The following is a 6,000-nucleotide window of genomic DNA, read 5'->3' as shown; positions in this document are numbered from 1 at the left end:
AATGAATAAATCAGTTGTCCCAATAACATAGCACCTCTCTCTTGTGATTAAAACAAAGGATTAGGGCTATTTGGTATGATACGGTAGTCTAACTTTTAAAGTTCAGTTCTCCAGAGAAAAGGCTAAAACAACAACGAAGCAGACTGAGAGAAATTATATTGATTATATTTGTATTATTTTGATTTGGAAACGGAATGGGAGGAGAGACAGACGATGAGGGAGTCGGACAGAATGAAGTAGAAGATCCGGTACCTGTCAAAAAGAAAAAAAAATATTGTTAAAAAAAATATTGGCATCCAAATAAGATAATTCCTATATGAAATTATTTTTTGTAATAATATTTGTGGTAGTGCCCATTTAAGGGTTAAGAAGACAAAATGAATTTTAACTAAACGCCTAACTGCACCAGTTGAACTGTTTTATTTTTAAACGTGAACATTCACATAAGGCATAAGGCATTGTAGATGTGCGTGTCCGCAGCCCTCAACCCCCGCGCTCGTACGTGCGCGCAGGCGCGGCCGCCGACCGATGTGTCCCGGTTTTTTACAACTCAGATGTGGCAACCCTATTGACATACTTCGAGATAGATTAAAAAAAAAAAGTACTCCACCACTCTACTTTCATCATAGTAAGATAGCTGCCAGTCCTTCACTGGTCATTGCTAGTGAGAGTAGATAGCTAGATGCCTTCCTCGAACAATCCAGATTAGCTTATTATTAGCATTGAACTACAATCTTGCTAGATTTATATTTACAATGAAGTAAGAGACCAGGGGACCTGTGGTAATTTGCTATTTATTCCCCCCATTTGTTTGATCCGTTCGCCCGGATATATGCCACACAGTGACGTCCAGTATCAGCCATTTGTAGCCATAAACATTTTGGTGGCTGCAGCAGCCATTAAGGTTTTGGCTGAGTCAGCTAGCCAGCCAATAATTTCATCAGCCAGCCATTATCCTGAAAACAAACGGCTTCGGGGTCTACTCACACACTCTCTCTCTCTCTCTCTCTCTCTCACTCACTCACTCACACTCTCTCACTCACTCACTCACTCACTCATTCTCACTCACACTAACTCACTCACTCACACTCTCATTCTCTCTCACTCACTCACTCACTCACTCACTCACACTAACTCACTCACTCACTCATTCTCACTCACATTAACTCACTCACTCACACTCTCATTCTCACTCACTCACTCACACTCTCATTCTCACTCACTCACACACTCCATCACTCACTCAAACTCTCACTCACTCACTCACTCACTCACTCACTCACTCACTCACTCACTCACTCACACTCACAAAATACTTTTGTGATCGTGCAGTTTTTAAATTGTTAAAATAAACATGTTCACCTACATGTTCATCTTGTTGGGCTTGTGATTTTGACTCGTTTCCAAAATGTATGAAAAGTCACCATATTAGGACATTTTTTTTGGCAAATAAGATGTATCGCAATGTTTGACCTCGGTATTTGAAAAATCCTGGTTACGGCCCTGGTTGTAAGGTGGAAAAATGTGAAAAAGTTCAAGGGGTATGAATACTTTTGCAAGGCACTGTATCTGTCTATCATACCCTAACAATGGCTACTACCTTCCTGGATCCTTTGGTAATTGCTATGTTTTGGAGTGGTTTGGAGTTCAAGCAACTAAAGATACATTTTAGAGTTTATGAAATTAAAGTTACTTTCAAAATGAAGCACAATTAGATGAATTGAAAAAGGAGCACTGATTTTTAAGAGATTCATAAGTGCTTCTCTTTGAGGCAATCTCATGTGTGTATTTGAATTTCCTGCATCCTGCAATCAGTTGAGTTACTGTATTTCAATGGCACATTCAGATACAAGGAATCGATTGACATTTTGTGAAACAACCAGAGAATCTCTTATTTTGGACAACATTTCCCTCAACAGAAAAAGGCTTCCCCTGTCCTGAAAACAACAGGACCTGTAAAGGAGGGAACTGGCCAGTACAGGGATCAAACCTGTGACCTTGGTGTTATTAGCGCCACACTCTAACCAATTGAGCTAACTGGCCAAGGGGAAAAAAAAATGTCATGGCTGCTGAGGTGCTTCACTAAATAGTGATGATGTGGTGACTTTCCCTTGAACAGATGTCTTTTCTCTTGATTATTGTTTTGAAGCCCTCAGTTCGACCCACTTACCGTACATATTTACACAGGGGGATGAAAATCCCAACATCCAGTCTGAAAAACGTATTCTATCTACTGAGCAAAGTCAGCATGGATAGCTTTAACAATGTGAAAGAAGGATGCACACCTACTTCCCTTCTTCAACATGGTGGTCCAAAAGCCACCATGTGCTCTGAAGAACCACTTCTCGACAACCTCGACCCAATTGCTCTCACTGAACAATAAAGCAACATCTGCTTCCTGAAACATGCGTCAAAAGAAGGAGAAGCAGACCAAGGATCCCATGTCAGGAAATTAGGTCGTTTTAAAAGACTGGAGCCTTGAAGATCACCGAGGGAAAGGCTTCTTCCTGTCCTGAAAACAACACATCCAATAAAGGATGGAAATGGCCAGTACAGGGAGGCTTTTATGGCTGAGGACTACAGTTGACTGGCTAACTTTTGGACTGCAGTTGTCATGAACAGTTTTGCACTCAAGTTTCCATCAATGAACAGTTTATAACATCAACAAAACAGACTTGATGTTAAACATTTTATAATCACGCTATCTTTTATCACCCAAATGAGCTTCGTCAAAAAAAGCTTCTGCTCACAGTCTGACCATGGGCTGTGACAAGCAACCAAAATCAAATCAGGTTGCAAGATCTTGAAAGGATTTAGGTGCAAAGTTGCACTTAATAAATACAAACTGCCTTGGTATGAGCAGAGAAAATGCAATCATGATGAAATATTTCATGATTTCATCAGCAGATGACCATTTGCAGATGGATCTTTGACTTTCTGACAGGTAGAATAATCGGACAGGTGGTGATAATCGGTAGCCACACTTCCTCCTCACTGATCCTGAACACAGGTGTGCCACTGGGCTGTGTGCTCAGTCCCCTCATGTACTCCTTGTTCGCCCATGTCTGTACTGCTAAATGCAGCGCCAACATCATCAACAAGTTTGCTGATGGCACAACCATCTTGGGCCTCCTTACAGACAATGATGAGACAGCATGCAGAGAGGAAGTGAAGGCATTAGCCAGCTGGTGCCAGGACAACAACCTCTCTCTCAACGTCAATAAAACTAAGGAGATGATAGTGGACTACAGGAGACTGCAAGGGAGGACACGCTAGCCCATCTAGTCGTAGACATTTTTAGGGTATCATTTGTGACAAAATCACAGACAGATGGTCTTCTTCTTTGTATCTTCTCTTCTCTTATTCACCACGAATAAAAATAATAATAAAAAAGCCCCAAGACAAGGAATGACACTTTCAGCCTTGACTTTGCTCCATTTTGGCAACCACTCAGGGATTAATGCATTGGACCTGAAATGCACTGGGGTTCTTTTCAGTGCAAGTTGAAGCCTGCCTTCATGGTGTCAGCTGGTGGTGTCAATTGACCCTTTTATAGTGTTTGACAATTAATTTCACCAAGGGTGTCATCTATTTCATTTACATTACAGAACTTTGAAAATGAAAATGCTGTCAGATTTGTGGAAATCTCTGATTCACAAATGTGGTCCTAGAATATGTTCGGTGCAGTAGATTTGATATTGTTTCTAGGGATGTCCCGATCAGGTTTTTTTGCCCTCCGATCCGATACCGATCATTTGATTTTGAGTATCTGCCGATACCGAGTCCCGATCCGATACTTCTTATAATCCATAAAAAATAATAAAGACGAGGAAAGAAACGGATCCAGGATGTTCCTCATTTTTTTTAATTTAACACCTTATTTTAACATCCAACAACTCCGTTAGCAAACAGAGCACTTACGTGAGGTAGTTTGAACAATAAATAACATAAATTAAAAACATAACCTTAAAATACCTGGCAGGAATGTAAACAAATAAAAATAATAATAATAAAACTGCCACAGTGCCAGTAATTTGCTTTTAAGAACGCATCTCACAGTGGTATACAGTAATTTCAATTAAGGAAATGAACGTTTTTCTTGATGAAAACAAGCATTTCTACCCTTTCAGGTTTGAGCCTGTTTTTGTCATCCAACACGTTTGAAACAGCACTAAAAACTCGCTGTATTGTGTCGGGTGTTTGTTTTTCAGGTGCCGTATCAGGTTTGTTGTATTAAATGCGGCCCTTTCCTGTCCACCCCTTGAAATTCCAACTTTACATATTTCACAGTTTGCAATGGCAATGTTGTCATCAACTTTGAAATACTGCCACACCGCAGACATGCTTTGCTTTCCGCTTCGAACTGCTTCCGTGTTCAACTTCGCCGGCAACAGGCAGCCAATAACCAATAGCGTCTCTGCTACAAAGTGATGTCATGCCGCACGCGTTGATGTTGCTGTGTTGAGACAAGAGGTCTGGTCTCACTCTGTGCCAACGCATAGCTATTGATGTGTTAAAAATGAGAATATATTATATAGATATATATCCGATCCCTGATCGGGAGGTAATGCCCGATTCCGATCGAGTCTGAAACCACGTGATCGGGCCCGATTTCCGATCACGTGATCGGATCGGGACATCCCTAATTGTTTCCTCATCAAATGCATGCACTTCCCCCAGAACTGCTGGTAATTAGCAGAATAGAATGAGGTGTGTCGGGAGAAGAGAAAAATATAATAGAGGGCAGCATAAGTTGCTTGGAAACCATCCATGAAGGCAAAAAACCCTTTTGCCTTCTTACACTCACAGCTAATATACCCTCCCCATCAGGGAATCAAACCCTGGTCTTCCACCTGACAGGTAGAGATACTGGCCACTTTACTAACAAGGACAAAAGTCACCACCTTGTATAGATCATGGACAGTTCCGAAAAACTAAGAAATAAAAATCCAAGACAAGGAATGACACTTTCAGCCTTGACTTTGTTCCATTTTGGCAACCACTCAGGGATTAATGCATTGGACCTGAAATGCACTGGGGTTCTTTTCAGTGCAAGTTGAATCCTGCCTTCAAGGTGTTAGCTGGTGGTGTCAACTGATGTTTGGTGCAGGAGATTTTATATTGTGTCTTTATTGACAGTTTATCCCTGCTCAGAGAAATGCTGAAGATTGATTACTAAATTAAATAATAATGGGTCTTTTAGACAGCGCAGCGTGTTGTTCTGCGTGGCTCTTGACTCCCATCATGGACCCCAAAGACTTTGGCACTGGCTAAAAAAGGTCTTCAGAGGCTCCATTTCCTGAGGACTTTGAGGAAAGCAAAACTGCCTCAACAGCTGCGGATGAACTTCTACAGGTGCACAATTGAGTCACTGATCACGCATTGCATCACTCGGGCTGCACCTTGGAAGATAAGAAGACCCTGCAGCACATCATAAAACAGCTCAGTGGATCACAGGCACTCCACTTCCATCACTGGAAGAAATCCATCACTCCCGGTGCACTCGCAGAGCCAAAAACATTATCAAGGACCCAACCCATCCTGGACACGGACTCTTTACCCCCTGGAAAGCGCTACAGAACTCTGTACGCCCGCACAACCTGGCTGAGGAATAGTTTTTAACCCATAGCTATCACACTACTGAACTCACAGCACTCACTGCCTCCCCCAACTAATCCACAGGTCTGAACAGCACACCTCCACTCACTCACTGCTGCTATACTACTGTGAAATACAGCCCATGGCATTTGACCGGTTCTGTATATTCTGTGCTGTATATTATTATATCAACACTAGTGCAATAACATACTCGTACAATATTCCTCTATGTGCAATACTCATGCACTTTATCATATACATAATCTTACTCCTTCATTTGTACATATTAGCTCAATAATTCTGAACATCAGCACTATTTAATTTCTCCTAGGTATGGTGAGAAAAGCAAAAGCTAAACATGTTTTGCAATGCTCAGCTGTAAATTGTAGAGGTACAGTTTTG

General features: G+C 41.4%; 1 non-coding gene across 1 annotated transcript; it reads right to left on the bottom strand.

Moving 5' to 3' along the window:
- Nucleotides 1–1,969: 1,969 nt before the first annotated feature.
- trnai-aau (transfer RNA isoleucine (anticodon AAU)) lies at nucleotides 1,970–2,043 on the bottom strand. Its single transcript has one exon. It is a non-coding gene; the product is annotated as a tRNA-Ile (tRNA).
- Between the last annotated feature and the right edge of the window lie 3,957 nt (nucleotides 2,044–6,000).

The sequence above is a fragment of the Neoarius graeffei genome, chromosome 19, assembly GCF_027579695.1.
Source record: "Neoarius graeffei isolate fNeoGra1 chromosome 19, fNeoGra1.pri, whole genome shotgun sequence".
In the NCBI taxonomy this organism is placed as follows: domain Eukaryota; kingdom Metazoa; phylum Chordata; class Actinopteri; order Siluriformes; family Ariidae; genus Neoarius; species Neoarius graeffei.
This window is presented reverse-complemented; position numbering and strand designations above follow the sequence as displayed.